The following is a 16890-nucleotide window of genomic DNA, read 5'->3' as shown; positions in this document are numbered from 1 at the left end:
CAGTAAAGCTGCTCATTATAATATTAGGCATAATATGCTTGTGTAACTGATGCTTGTGCAACTGGCGAGCTCGTCGACGCCCTCCATATCAACCTCCTCGGAGGAAGACAGGCGGAGCGTCGAGCCCTCTCACCGGGGGGAAAGAACCGCAACGCGGGCTTCCGAACCCCGAGAGCAGGCGCTGGATCTGGTAGGTGAGGAAGAAGATAGGGACTCACCCTTCTACATTCCCTCCACCGGATCCATATGCGAACCCCACGAGCACAGCCGCCGCTCCGCCTCGGCGAATGCTGTCTGCTCTTGCCCAAATGTTTCTTTTTGCTGAAGCTTGGCATTATGGAGCTTATAAGTGGACAAACAACACTAAATACGACTCACAAACAGATAGCGACTGACACACACACACAGAGCGCTTGCTGAATGACAAAAAGCTGACGCCGGTTCCACCGCATGTGTTTTTATAGCTTCCTGTTCGCAACGTCACCCGCCCATGACGTCTCGCCCATCTATTGGACTGATTTCATATGTGATTCAGAGCATGGTCACGCTGGGGACGTTCCTAAAGCGTTTTCCGACGCAGCGTCTCGTTCCTGAAGGGGAACTTACATTTGCATTAGGTGTTTACCCCATTTTATGGTTAAAGGTACTTCTTGTACAGTTTAGTAATATTTAACTAATATATAAATGAGGGAGGACATATATCAATGTGTTTGTGGTATCAGAAGCTTCAGGATTACAGAAATCTCAGCCTTGTTTTCAGTGAATGCTATTTTTGGACTAAGGAAAAGGTTTTGAATTTTGAATGCTACAGTATGTGTTCATATTACTAAAAAGATCAAGGATAATCTGTTTCTTTGTAAAACCCCTTTAACATTCAAAATCAAGCTCATTACTCAAGCTAACATTTTCAAAAATTCTTAATTTTACTCTTTATCATGAACTGCGTGGGTATAGCAGAAGTAACATCTCATAAGGACCATGAAACCAATCGTTTGACTCTATGCCTGACTTCTCACCTTTGGCCCATGGGGTTGTATATTTCATTGCTCTGACAGCCGCTGATGGTGATTGGGTCAAAGAACTGGAAGGAACGCAGGCCGATGCCGGAGATGGCCACGAGATCGGAGCGGAACATGAGGAGAATGGCTTTGGTGTGGTAGAAGGCCATGCTCAAGTCATGACTCACTGGGATGACCAGAGGATTGGTGCGGCAGCTCAAACGCCAGTCGCCTAAACATTTCAGGGGAAGGAATGGACACATATGACAGTAATCAGTATTTAGGCAACTGCCAATATTAGAATCAAAGTCGATAGTTATAGAAAACTGTGCAACGTCACAAGCTCTCACCTAAGCTGTGGACACCCTCTTTGGTGTCGATCAGGTGGACTGTGATGTTACACTGGGCTTGGTCGATGAAGCTGGTTCCGTCTGCAGCTAAATGGATGATAACGGCTGCAGCAACCATAGGATGTGAGAAATATGCCTGCAGGAAACAAGAGCTGGTCTTACATTTACGCATAAGTCTTCTTCTATACTGTTGTAACAGTCACTATTTGCATAAAAGTTGAGATTTGGGTCTAACCATCAGATCCACTTTAGCAAAATTGCTTAAGGCAAGACACTGCAGGCAAAACCAGTCAATTTTAAGATTTTAGACTATTTCGCTACCATAATGTGTCATATTTCAGACCAGTGGAAAGAAAACATCCAAATTACACATTTAAGTGTTTATATTATGCCACTGTATCTACATGTGTCTGTAGATTTTAATTGTAATGCATAACTTTAAAAGCTGTGGGGGTTTATTTTTGGCCTACACTGAGTAAAAAGTCTGTATTCTGAAATATTTTTACAGAAGAGTTAATATACAGTATGATTCACCTGTTTTATATAATATTTTATTCCTAAAAAAACAACAAAAAAAATAAATAAATAAATAAAAAACGTTTAATGTCAACAAAGTGAAAAAATAATTTTAAACCCGGTTTTATCTAATATTCAGATTTCTGTTCTGGATATATGCCTTATTTGCATATTGAAACATAAAATTTCAGAAAACTTCTACACTTGTAATAATGTCTTAATGTACTGCGATAAATTAACTGAGGAAGCATGGTGATTGTTACGATTAGGTTCTGTGCCTTGGATTTTAGATTGTATGACCTGGTTTTCTACGTTTTGTTCTTGTTTTCTGTGTTCCTGCTTTTCATTTGTCACCATAGTAACCTATTTGTCACCATAGTAACTGAATTGTTAATTCTCACACCTGTTTCTTGTTTTAAGCCTCATCAGTTCTAGTATATATTGCCCTCTTTCAGTTCAGTTCTTTGTCTTGTATTACTGCACTGCCATGTGTTTTTTCCTGTGCTTTTGGTTAGTTTTTTGTATGATCTTTTTCGGGTTTTGAAAAAAAAAAAAAACTTTTCTGCCTAAAAATCTGCCTTCTCACCATATTTTCCTCATCTACATGACAGTGATAATAATTTATTAAATGTTTATCCTATTCACCTGTAGTGTGTCATCCTAAAGTAATTAATAAACCTGCATGGCACAGCAGCTCACATTTTGTAATGTATCATAACAACTACTTTGGTGTTGATCATATTTATAGTTGAAATCTCCCAACATGTCATAAAATTATAATAATAAAAAAACAAATCTCACCTTTAACCAGTACTGAGAATACCAAGAAACACCCTGGGCCTCTCGACATGGAAACCAGGCATACTGAGACACTCCGTCAGAAAGGTCAAACACTTTGGACTGGCACGTCTAGGGACAGACAATATATACAGTATATATATTCCAGTGTTGGGCAAAATTCACTTAATCAATAATAACCATATTATATGACATTTTGCAGTTTATTTTAAGGAAGAAGCATGCGGTTTGTATTAGTGTTGTTTTGTCTAGTCGTACTGCTGGTGGACAGCTCTGAAAACAATGTCTACCCTGATCTGCATTGTGTGATGTGTTGAGAATACTGAGAAAGTGATTTTATCGAACCTCCCTGAAAAAAAGAGCTGTACACATCATGACATTAGACAAGGACACCATGTTTCGCCCATTCTCCTGACCATATGAAATATGATACATGAAACTGAAGCCACTATGGAAACCACACAGAGAAATAATGAAGCATCTGACCAAGAGATCTGTTGATGTATCATGCATGATCTGGCACCTTAAGGGAATAAAGCTATATTGCATTTCCAAGCATTGCAACCGCAGGTGGCACTTTATTTTTTATTTATTTTTTAATTGTTTTTCTAAATGCAAGGCATGCACTTTTATCATGTTTATAAGTAGCAACAAACCTACAACCAAACCCTTGTGAAAAAGACATGAGCTCAATCATAATATATACAGTATATAATGTATGTATATGTATATATATATATATATATATACACACACACACACTAATTCAAAAAACACTCTAAAGTTAAATTGCATATGTATTATATTTTAACTATAATACATATTTATTTCATTGCAATTAATATGCGATTAAATGTCAAAAAACATTACATTCAGTTTGCCTTTAAATATATTCTTTTAAAGTGCATTATTTACATAATAAGAACTATTTTTAAAAGTATGCTAAAGTGTACTTTTCACAAGGGATGCTACAAAACTCTACCTCTACAGTGGCTTCTCGTCTCCTCAGTGTGTATTTATCACTGATTTGATGATGTCAGTAGGGGACTGGCTACCTATCAGTGGGTGGTGGAAGTCTCCCTGCGGATACATAGCAGGCCTGTGACATCATTGTAAACCACGACATCACCGCCAGGAAAAGCCCACCAATAGCCCAGCATGAGGGGCTAAATAAACCAATAAAACAAATGATCTACAACTTATTGACTCAAACCACAGGTTACTGGAATGTGAGGACAGCCTGTAAATTATAAAAGGAGCTGGAAAAATCAACACTCAGTGATTGGAGCCAGTTGTGGTGTTTTTTCAACCGAGAGGAAAACCAATCTAAAAAAAAAAACTTGATTGAAATCTTGTGCTGTGAGGCTCGTCAAGTCAGTAAGGTGGATCACTGTTCAACTTGGTGTGGTTTGGCGACCTGGTCTCAAGCGCAGAAAATTGCATGAAGTGACGTAAATTTGTGAAGTAGTGGCTATTTTTCTCACCATGTCCTACATCGTGATATGTATGTGTAGCATAGCAGGCGACATGCAAAAAAACTGCACTTATAATCCAGCACCACGGTCGACCCAGCAACTGGACGTTTCAATGTGAAGTTAATTATAAGCAAAGAACCTCAAGCATTCACTCCTGAAAACAAAGTAAGCCTGGGATGGTTTGACAATTGTGTTCAAGAGCTAATGTCTACCAGCTGTGTAGTTATGGAGTGGAACGCCCCCCCCCACCACCACCACCACCTTACTACAGACATATATGCACAGAACCACAGCCAAACCCCAAGATTTTGTTTGTAAATCACCACTTAAGATAAAAGGAAAATGGAGAAGAATCATTGGGAGCCAGAGGGGCAGGCCTCTTGCGTACCTGTCCCTCCTCTGTCTGCATGAGCAAAACTCTTCTTGCTCAGTTTAGCTGAGGCCCCACCGTTAGGTTCCAATGCATGTTAGAAAGCTCTATATAATTTAATTTTATGCATTTAGCAGACGCTTTTATCCAAAGCGACTTACAGTGCATTCAGGCTATACATGTTTTTACTAGTATGTGTGTTCCCTGGGAATCGAACCTACGACCTTTTGCGCTGCTGAGCCACTGAGCCACAGGAACTATCTATATAGACTCACTGCATTAAATGGAGTTCCTAACAAAACTTGGGTGTCCAATCGGCACCTGAACAAGTGTATATTAGTGTATCCTTTGTTTTCAGGCTATTTTGTTTCCAGGCCCCGGTGCAGTTTGTAGCTGTGGGCTCTGGTTGAAATTGTGTTCCTTGCATTTGGTCCCCATCGGTTGAAATTACGTTCGACGGTTGTCTCTGTGGGCCCCTAGAATCGTCACCACCTTCCTCCCTGCTAGTGGCGGCCCTGATCCTACAAAAGTTATTTCGGCATTCCTCCACCACCCCAACTTCACCATCTTGGCTGGTTACCACTTAAACCAGTCAAGGAAGTCCTTGGGCAGTGGTTTTCGACCATGTTCCCAGATCCCTCAACACTTGAGCTTGCGTCATCGCTTGCTGAGGAGCATGGACGCCTTCGAGAGCAGCTGGCTGCATTATGTGACCACACTATGCTAGCATGTGCTTACTTACTGTTAACTGGTGAATTCCCCCCAGACCAGCGTCAGCTAAAAGCAGCATCCCAATGGTACCACCACATGAACAAGATGTTCTGTTCAAGCATTATTACATCGGAGAACTCTGAGTCTTGTTTGTGTTTGGCCAGGTGCGTGTAAGAAGTACCTCAACTGACTCAAGCAGCAATTAGCCCAAGAGACAGGTAAAATTAGGAGCAGGTAATTATTTAAATAAGTCAACATTTTGATGCACGATTAGCTGGTCTGTGAAACAACCTGAAGACTTTCCTCCTAGGCTTTTAAATATGCACAGAATTGGAAAGGTTGCATTCATGAAACTGTGTGCTATATAAAAGTAACTGCACATACTTCTTCCAAATGATCGGAGTAAAAGCCATTATATTTACAAAGTATGAATAGAACACATGCATACTATTTTATTATTGTGCAAAATAGGGATGTGCCTGAAGCTGAATACCACATTAAAGTGCACTAGGATAAAGCACTATTTTAATGAACATATTTAAAATTCCAGTGTAAATCAAGTTCAAATCAGATGGATGCATTGTACACACATATACAGTATATATATATATATATATATATAAGCATTTCAAAGTTGCTTTACTGACATATGGTTCCATAAGAATATTTAACGTCCATGGACACTTTTCACTGCATAAAAGGTTCTTTATAGTGGAGCAAGGGTTTTGTATTATTAAATTTTATTCACACTATGAAAAAAAAAAATGGTGAGAACTGCCCACTGAAAAGTTCTTTGGCGAAACAAAAAAATGGTTATTCTATGGTAAAACTGCAAAAAAACACCTTTTAGAACCTTTATTTTTAAGAGTGTAGTCTCCTGTTATTCTGCATATCTCAGAAATCTGATTTAGTGAAGAGTAACATTAAAGTAAGACACTATATCATGCATATTGTTCACTTTTTGAAACACCTATGTTAATGTTTAAACATTCCATGTGAGATATATGATCACACGACAATTATTTGCATTATCTCTACAATAATTAAAAGGAAACACGTAATAGCCATAATTGTTACATTTAAAATTGGTATATTTAAGGTATACATAAGTCCATGTATTAATATTCTTCATTTTTATATATTGCCATCTTTTTCAAGTGTGAAAATAACTTTATTGCATTTCTCCCAAATGCTGCTCTTGTTTTAAATCATATCATTTGATAATTAACTTTTTTTGCTAACTATTGAAAAAAGTAGTTTGACTGCAATTTAACTACTTTAATTGAAAGTGTAGCTTGTCAGGCTAATCATAATTTAAGCTTCCTCACACTGGTGATGAACGAGTCATCTGTGAAAGATCACCGACTTCTCAACAGCCCGATAACACAGAACTTCTCACTGGAATCTACAGTACGTAACTGCTCTGTGATTAATTCGTATTAAATGTTTATTCAAATGGATGACAAAGGACTAGTGTAACTGCAAATTACCTAAATCAAGAGCATCTTTTCCAGGCCACCGCCACACAGAAGAAAAGACACCGTGTTTTCTCTAGATATAAGACAGACAGCCGGCCTTTAAAATGTCCTAGAGGAATGCAAAACGTCAGTATTTTTTGAAAATATTTCATGAACGTGCAAATCTACAAAAAAAAAAAATATATAAAGAAAATTTATCGCGATCTGTGGGCGCAAAGAAAATGAGAGCGCTCGAGTGAGTTCTCAAGACTCAAAAGCACGTGCAAATGATACATCCCTTCTGTCATCATGTTAGAAGCGCGGAACCTGCGGGAATGAGTAGAATGGTTATTAATAGCTGCAATCCCGCGCCGAAATTCAAGTCCTGCTCTGTGTTCTCTGCTAATAACCCGACTGTGAATGATGCGAGCGGCGTCACTATACACGCTACATGTTTCTTTTCCCCTAATTTTTTCCCAATTGACAGAAATCCGTCGTAGCGTAATCCCTGCATAAACAATTTTTTTTTCAAATTGAATTTAAGCACTTTCAAGGACCTATGTTTGTTTTCAAGTACTTTCCAGGCCTTGAATCCATATGTCTGACATTCAAGTACTTTCAAGTACTTTCAAGAAGCGTGGGAACCCTGTGTCGGGTGGTGAGCAGAGACATTACAGTGTGTAAGTTTTCAGATGTGGCTTTCACATGAATGAAAATGTGCTCCCTTGACCTAAAGATCAGTTTGTACTTCACGGCAAATAGCTTGAATCAGTGGCTCCAGGCCCACTGGCATCTGATGCTCCAGCACAGACCCCCGCATGCATTCTGAAACTATCCCAGCAGATATATCCCTATCGGCTACGCTCAGTTCCCTGCAAGGGTGAATGGGCCTTGAAAGTACAGGACATGTACAATCCCTTCTGAATGAGGGGACACAACAAACAACTGAAGAAAACCAAACAGCACAAGCATTTCAAACATGCAAGTATTTAAAAGCTCTTCAAATAGCTCTGATGGGCCACTTCAAACTGCACTACAGGCGGCAGGTAGCACTCTAAGAGCCAGATGAAGCTAGAGTCATGCGCGTTACATGTCTAAGAGTATGAATGAAATATGTGAATTTCACGAAATCTGTTCAGGACATATTCAACCAATTAAAAAAATTGTTTTGCATTAAGAAGCAAAATCTATTTTATTTAGACAGTGACAATATTTTCAATATACTGTATAATGTAATGTGTAATTTGCACATTTTACTTTTGGAATTTTTATTTATTGAACGTTTTAGGAAACAGACATTTTTAACACTGCCTGTTCATAGAAGGCAACAGGCCAGGACATTGTGCACAAGGGCCGTTTGACACTGAGGTCGGCGTGTAATTTCGCAGACATCTTTATGGTCTACTCAGCTCTGGAGATTTTATCTTCAGTCTTACCAAATGAACTGATGCAAGTATTTGTGGCAAGCCAAAGTTCTTAAATGAAAGAGCCATCTTTTGCAAAAGTCAACAGGCTTCCAAAAGGCTTAACCATATAAAGCCATCTTTAATGATTTTTAATTTGTAAATGTATGAATATCTTTCATATGGTTAGTAATATTTCAAGATGAACACATACTGGACTGAAGCTTATGTTTACTTGATTATCATCAATCAATTCATAAAAAAAAGAAATAAATAAAAATAAAAATCATGTCAAAATCAGGCATTTGAGGAACATTTATTTGTTCATCTCTCAATCATCATTGTAATGCATTGCATTGTATGTTTTGATCATTAAACTAAGCATTCAAATATAATCTTACTAATACTTATTTTTGGAGATATAGAGTGACAAATAGGTCATTGCCTGTCAAGTCAACCAAATTTCAGAAACGTCCCCGGCTCAAAGTTTTGATTTTGTCAATATTTTTTTTTCTGAAGAAAGATAAACATGTATAGCTTTGAAAGCCAAAATATTAAATGTCATGGATGTATATTAACTGAGTAATCCACTATTTTGTAGAGAGGGGTCAAAATGACCATTTTCACCTGAGAGCCAAATTACAGGGGGGTAAAAATTCCTTTAGAAAAATGGCAGCATCAAGTTATTTTCACACAGTGATCAGTAGGTATATTATTAAAATCTGTTAACTTTAGCAATCTTTGTTGCATTATATGCCAATGATGACCATTTAAAAGTGGAAAAAAAGCAAGTTTTTTTCTCCTTGTTGGGCATTAAGTTACATGTCACTAACTCAATCGTAATGCCCTTTTAGATTTTGGGTTTTAACAAAATGTTCTTTTGGTATCTTCATTTTAAAGGCTCTATATATAGAGATATAGAAGTATCAATATGGCTCCAGGAGTAAATTATTAAACTGTACACATTTTCAGTGGTCAAAAACCAAAAGTGGGTCACTTTGCATACAGCTGAATCTTTTTTTTTTTTAAGATTGACTCTGAAATCAGCCATCATGGACATCTGTATTACTGATAGACGGCTTTTAATTCTTGGTGCTTTATTTTTATATATTTATTTTATTTTTATTTTTTTTTTTCGCAAGAAGACATCAAAATATGATTTTAAATTATGGTTAAATGTAAAAAATAAATTTCAAAATTTCAAAAATATTTATTTTTGAATAATTATTTTCAAGACCCTATATGGTTTAATCCCAGAGACATGGGGATCTCAATGTGGCTTCATGTCCAAATTGCTGAAAATGACCCATTTTCAGGGGTCAAAAATCAAATGATGGTCACTTTGTATACAGCTGATACTCACTGTATCTAAAGAGAAATATTTGAAAAATAAATAACGTTGAGTTGTAACTTGTTTCCCTCTATCAAAACAATATGCATAGAATATACCTGTCTGAGTGCCAAAAATACGCTAAAATGGTCAAGTTGGGGCGCATTGCCTTGCTCTCAATAGTCTATTCCTAAGATTCTATATTTGAATCAGTTTCAGGAATATCTGGAAAAGGGGATTTTGTTCATTTTAACAGCTTCTGAAGCTATCAAGAGTTCAAATATGCAGTATTGTAACTACATGTTTGAAATAAATTCCATACCTCATAGGGAAGAGTGGTTGCTCTAATCAAACATTATATGTATTAATTAATATAATATAATATTTTTTTATAACATGTAAAGCAGAGTCAAATGGCAATTTTCCACTGCGTGGTACGACTCGGCTCGGCACAGCTCAGTACGGCACGGCACGGCTCGGTTTGCGTTTCCACTGCAATTCAGTACCGCTTTAGACAAAAGTGAACCGTACCAAGCCGTACCATGCAGTGGAAAAGCGCCAATAGATCAAGTAGTATCCACTGCTAATGGGCATATTTGGTAGAATCACTGATAGTACCTCAAACTTTGAAACATTTATGGTCTCTTAAACTTGAAATAGTTAACGTTTGGTAATTCTTAACCCTGAGTAAATGGGACCAAGTGTAATCTTATTTTAAGTTTCACACTTCTCATGCTTTACATTCATAATCTGACATGTCACACTATATATTCCTAAACCCTGGGTTACTGTTATTATTTGCATACTTGCAGTGTCAACAGTCATAACGAGATAAACACAAAAACATTTGTTTTTCAACCACTGAAAATGAGTAGGATTCAACCATTTGGACATGGAGCCACACTGAGATCCTGATATCTCTGGGACTGAACAATATAGGGCCTAAAATTAAGACTCCAAAAGAAAAGTTTATTAAGAACCACAATTTAAAAGGATATTAAGACATATTTAATACTTATTGAGTTACAGACGTGCAAACTTCGGTGGCATGACTGTTCTAAGGTATAGTCTATGCAACTGGGAAACAAGATACATTTATTCTTTCAATATGATTTGTTCTTCAGACATTGTTTTTTAAACCCAATAAGTATCAGCTGTATGCAAAGTGACCACATTTGGTTTTCATCCATTGAAAATGGGTAAAATTCAACAAATTGGACATTGAGTCACATTGGGCTCCCCATATCTCTGGGATTGAACCATATAGGACCTTAAAAATTAAGATTACAAAAGAAAAGTTTATTAAAAACCACCATTTAAAATGATATTGATATATCTTTCATATTTCTTGAGTTTTAGGCACGCAAACTTTGGAAAAATTATATTTATGGAAATCAGACAGGTATTCTACGCAATGTTTTGATAGAGGGAAAAAAGATACATTTCTAGTTTCAACATTGTTTGTTCTTCAGACATTCCACATTAAAATAAAAAAGTATCAGCTGAATGCAAAGAGACACACATTTGGTTTTTTTGGCCACTGAAAATGTGTACAATTTAACAATTTACTGCTGGAGCCATAGTGAGATTCCAGTTTCATTGGATTGGGACCAGATAGAGCCAAAGATACCAAGATACCAAAAGAAAAGTTTGTTAAAACCCAAATTATAAAAGGCGGTGGGGGGGCCTCCGCCTTTTTTTCTCATTTCTGAACAGTCGCCATTGGCATATAATGCAACAAAGATTGATAAAGTCAACAGATTTTACCAATAGATCTGCTGATCTCTGTGTAAAAATAACATGATGCTGCCATCTTTCTAAAGTCATTTTACCCTCCTGTAATTTGGCTCTGAATCTCAGGTGAAAACTGTCATTTTGACCCCCTCCCAACAAAATAGTGGATTACTCAGTAAATATGCATTCACAACATTTAATTTTAGATTTGTGTTATATTTTGTCAAATCATAAGTCGGGTTTTACATGTTTAAAAGGCTCAAACATTCAATGTATTATGTAATTACGTGTAGACGGTTTAATTACGCTTTCCTCTGGGACAAATAAAGTCTGATTTCACGTCAATGTCGCATGAACCTCTAAACAAATTTTGTACTGCTAAAAATGGCATATGTTGTGTTAAGTCAGCCAATAATATTACCTCTAGTCAAATTAAGAACTTTTTCACTGAGCAACATGCATCAGATAATAGGTGAATAGACTGTGGCTGGTCCATGAATGTGCAAAGCGTCTAAAGGTCATTCACACTGACACCAATTTATAGTGACATAGTGACCAGAAGCCATTCATTTTCAAAGAGAGTTGTTTGTTTGAGCTGACATGAGTGAATGCTGGAAATACAAAGTTCACTAATACAAAATGTACAGTGATGTGATGGGTCGACTATAGCAGGCTGACATGATTGGCCTCATCACACGGCTTTTGACACTAATTGAGCTGAAACACCCACTAGGTAACCTCAATCGCTCTCTGTGAGAATGCACCTAAGGCTGAACCTAGCGGAACACTAACCTTAGTAATAGCAGGATATCCAGCAGCCACGTCGGCTGGGCAGTACAGCCTCTCTTCATGGGACACTTCCACTGAGGTGGCCCACTGGTCCAGAAAACCATTTGGCGTGTACAGGCCACAATCCTTCACACTCGTCTCCCGCTCAAAGTCTTCACAGATGCCATCGCCATCATAATAGTAGCACATGCTGGGCTCATCTGAACACACGTGTGCATGTTTGTGTTTGAGAAAGACAGAGAGACAGTCATGTTAGCAAGAAAAAAAAATCTACAAACACAGAATATACATTTTTAAATAAATCCTAAAGATTTGGAACGTACATGATGATGATTTTGCCTGAACTGTTCCTTTAACAGTCAGATGTACTGCATGTTTTAGTCAGAATGCCTTTTTTTCCCTCCAAGTTATGCATGTAAACAGCCAAATATCACATCTGGGCATTAGGTCTTACAGAGGTTTTCTTACGCTTTATTAATTAATTTATTGTTTGTTTGTATGATCACCTGAAAAATCCTTAAAATCTGTGAAAATTGCATTGTCATTGGTATTGACTACTTATATTTTGGTATACAGTATAACTTATTGCACTTGCATATTTATGCTTACAAAGTTCCTCAGGAATTACTAAGACTTTTAGAAGCGTAGTGTTATACTACACTCTAAAAAATGCTGGGTTAAAAAGGGACAAACCCAGCTATTGGGTTGTTTTGCACCCAACTGCTGGGTCAAAACAACCCAATAGCTGGGTCAAAAGAGCCCAACTGCTGGGTTTGTCCCTTTTTAACCCAGCATTTTTTAGAGTGTAGACACCAAAAAAAAAAAAAAAAAACTAATATTTCATGTCCTGTTTCATAAGACTCCACAGTGACAAGAAAGAAAGTAAATAGAAAGAAAGAAAGAAAGACATTTGATACACCTCTTGCTCACAAAGTCACTGACTGGTTCCTCTTTCTTGCAGTATATCCTGATATGCTAACAAATAGAAAATGCATATGCTTTGCATGTAGTGGTTATCATCTTGGCAGCGCTATGTAATGCAGAGTTCTCCAAAAAGTGGTTCTGTAGCTGTCTTGCTTGAATTGTCTTCCAATTATGGTTTGATCTCAAAAAAAAAAAAAAAAAAAATCCATTAAATTCCATTGTCCTTCCCACATTAAATTGCATTAAGTAAAAGTCAAATTTAATGCATGATCATATGACTCAATCCGATATACAACATCAATAATACTTATTTTAATGGCTTTCAAATGTAAGTATCATAAATTATGTATATACCTGTAACTATACTCATGTTCCTATGGGCCAGGCTAAAATGCTAAAATGCACCACTCAGTTTTATGCAATGAAACGGTGTAGTGTAACTCTATCCATCAAGGGATCAAGGTTGAAATGAGGTTCAGAAATGAAATGTCCAGTGAGTGGTGCTAAAAGGTTAATACTCTATTGCGTTTGAAAATAGCGTGCCACCAACACTAAACCTAAAACAATAGTGTTTAAAAAAAGCAGATGTCAGATAAAAATGCATTGCTTTGAGCTCTTTTATCATTTTAGGGACTCGTACCCAAGCGCTCCACATTGCAATGCTTTACCGGGTGCGCTACTGAGCAAGTTTACTATGTCAAAAAAGCCAAAGATATGGAGCTGGCTATGTGATGCAGACATCAAAATGTATTGTTTTACAAATCATCCACTATGGCAAACGTGGTTTGAGCTCATAACATTGTATTGTGCAAGGAATCACATGCAAATAAATCTTTATTAATCAATAATATGTCCCTGTAATTTTAATATCTGTGGAAAGGAATGAAAGCTGTTGGTGTTTTACTGCCTCTAGTGTTTATCTCAGCTGGAAACGCCAGTGAATTTCATTGAAGTACATTTTGGAGTTTTTTTTTTTTTCATTGAGACTGGGTTGTAAGTTGGTCTTTATTAAACACTTATCAGGCATGGTGTGACTTTCTGTATAGAAGTCAGAAATATTTGATGATCTGTTTGAGTTTAGTACTAAGAGTCTAAAAAATTAAGAAAAGAAAATCTAGTTTTCATTTTCTGTTTAGTTTTAGCTACCTATAATATCCTTGTTTGAGTTAGACCACGCACACACGATTGTTGGATATCATAGGCAGCAAAGTAAGCATCCAAACCTGTCGATGGTGTGTGAATTCAGAACATTTACCAGCTATACTGTAAATATCTCACTAGGCATGAAACTGTTTTGCATTTTTCTCTCTATATATGCATGCTTTTTTCCCCATGTCAATGGGTTTGTTAGGCAGTTTTCCCTTGCATACTAAGGACAAACACCACAGGTCATTGTGTCACATTCACAGCATCATATCAGAGAAGAGCCAGTCTCTGTTTCTCAGAGAAACTGGACCCACTTCAAAACTGCGAAGACACATTGTGATCTTTCTCCTAAAGTGTTCACTTTGATGGCTCAATGTGAGCAATATTCAACATATGTGTCACCACATGGAGTTCTAGAGAATCACAACAGATGTTTTATGTAGCAGACGCTTAGCATGTCTGATCTGAATCGCTCGTGCAATTTACATCAGCGAGGGTCAGATTGTCCTTCTCAAATTGCATTTCTAACCATCATGCTGCAGGAGCTAATAAAGTTACCAGCCAATTGCAGAGAACTTTCTCAGATTTGGCACTTGTACATGTTAATTTTGATGAAGGCATCTTAGTAGACAGCATGCTGCGCAAACATTGGTTTCAGATGTGCCTTGGTGCCTTCCTACCTCCGAAGGCAGGATTTTTTTTAGGTTTCGGACACATCAGGTTTTTCCAGGGCCATGAGAGAGACAGGAGCTCTGTTGAGTTCTGGGATATTTGGGATGAGCTTTCCAGGCCATGGAGCCGCTGCACCTCACCCTTTACTTTTCCTCCTCAATTTGTCTCTCACTATTTCTCATTCCCAAATCTCCCACTTTCACATTTTCTCTCCCACATTGTCTCTCCATTCACTCCTATTCTGTCTTTCTGTCTGTCTCTCTGGCATTTTTTTTTTTTATTAGCAAATTAAATTGCCATTCTGAATGGCAAAGAGACCATTCACAAATTTATAGAAATTACCTATTTTAAAATTAATATTAACACAATGTAATGGTAACACTTTGCAATAAGGTTCCATTTGTTACCATTGGTTAACTATATTAGTAAACATGAACTAACAATCAAAATTATTTCTAAAGCATTTCTGTCCAAATTCCCTTTAAAATCTTAAATGATTCCCTTTGAGCTAAATTGACCTGTTTCCCTTACAGTACTTATACAGCACATATTAATGGATTATTCTGCATAAGCATATTTTAGATCCCTTAATTGGACCCCATACCTAACCATAACAACGGCCTTACTAACTATTAATAAGCAGCAAAATAGGAGTTTATTGGGGTCATGGTTAATAGTTAGGTAAAGGTGAGAATTGGTCCCCAAACTAACATGTGACCGCATTTATTAATAATATTAATTTCTAGATTTTCTAATAAAAAAAAATAATAATAATGAATAAATGTAAAAAAGAAAAAATACAAATCAAAACTTGCATATGTTAATATTATTTAATGGACCTGAGCTAACATGGACTAACAATGAAGAGTCATATTTTTATTAAATAAGATTAACAAAAAAATTAATAAATACTGTAACAAAGGTATTGCTCATTGTTATTAATGCATTAATTGTAAGTTAATGCATTGTTAGTAATGCATTAACCAATGCTAACTAATGGGACCTTATTGTCAAGTGTTTGTACAAATTTAATCAACTTCCAAGTCATGTCAGTTGAAAACATAATGAAGAAAAATTAACTACCGTACAGATTAAGACTGAAAGTGTCAAAAATAGTGATAATGAGCATATGTTTAGTGATAAAGAGACACAGACTGTCTTTCTTTCTGTCTGTATCTCAGTGTAAGGGGTTCCAGAAAGGAGGACGAAGGCTTGCCGTGCCAAGTTGGCTCGAGCCTCTGCATAAATTCCAGCTCTCCCCTTTGCTTAGCTCTGCTGATGTTGAAATGAGGGGCTACAGAAGGGAATAAACACACATGCACACACACACCTACATATCGTTCACACGGCCTTTGCACAGCCTACATCCATACATGTATGCACGTCTGTGCCACACTGTACCCATGACACCGTTACACTCCTCAGATACGATAAGACGATCAATTGCACCTTCCTTGGGCAACTCGATTCTAATGCTAACACAGATAACACTATATTGAGATAAGGAAAACCAAACGCTGTCTTTTGGTTCAACAGACTGCAGCTACAAAACAATCAGTTGCAGTCAGAAAGACAAACGCTTCCTTCATGATGGTGCCTGATGGTTCCACACAAAAACACAAAGATTTCAAGCTGCCACACAGATGTGATTCCTTCAGCAAATGGTAGAAATAAACTCTCAGACAAAAATGTGTAAATGTCTGATATTCTGAGAAATAAAAAAAAAATGCTTGTATATCACTAGCAGTCTCAAAGTGGAATGCATAACTTCGAAAGATCATATCATATATTAAAAGAAAAAAAAGTTTTCTGCAATTATTTGCTCAAATTCAGTAAAATTGTTAAAAGTGGTTTCTATGTGAATATATTAGGGTCTCTTAACTAGTTGCTTATTTGCATGCATATTACTAGAATAGTATCAATTTATTAGTACTAAGCACATATTAATGCCTTATTCTACATCCCCAATACCTAAACTTAACAATTACCTTACTAACTATTAATAAGCAGCAAATTAGGAATTTATTGAGGGAAAAGTTGTAATTAATAGTGAATAAGTGTTCCCTATTCTAAAGTGTTACCAATGTAATTTATTGCTGAGATCAAAAGCTGAATTTTTAGAAGCATTACTCCAGTATTCAGTGTCATATGATCCTTCAGAAATCATTCTAATATGCTGATTTGCTGCTCAATAAACATTTCTGATTATTATCAATG

General features: G+C 36.8%; 1 pseudogene; it reads right to left on the bottom strand.

The window, feature by feature from the left end:
- LOC107683756 (pappalysin-1-like) overlaps window positions 1-16890 on the bottom strand; it is a 133669-nt pseudogene that overhangs the window by 73915 nt on the left and 42864 nt on the right.

The sequence above is a fragment of the Sinocyclocheilus anshuiensis genome, unplaced genomic scaffold (assembly GCF_001515605.1).
Source record: "Sinocyclocheilus anshuiensis isolate Anshui unplaced genomic scaffold, SAMN03320099.WGS_v1.1 scaffold1549, whole genome shotgun sequence".
Classification (NCBI taxonomy): Eukaryota; Metazoa; Chordata; class Actinopteri; order Cypriniformes; family Cyprinidae; genus Sinocyclocheilus; species Sinocyclocheilus anshuiensis.
The sequence above is the reverse complement of the archived record's forward strand: the minus strand, read 5'-3'. Positions and strand labels throughout refer to the sequence as shown.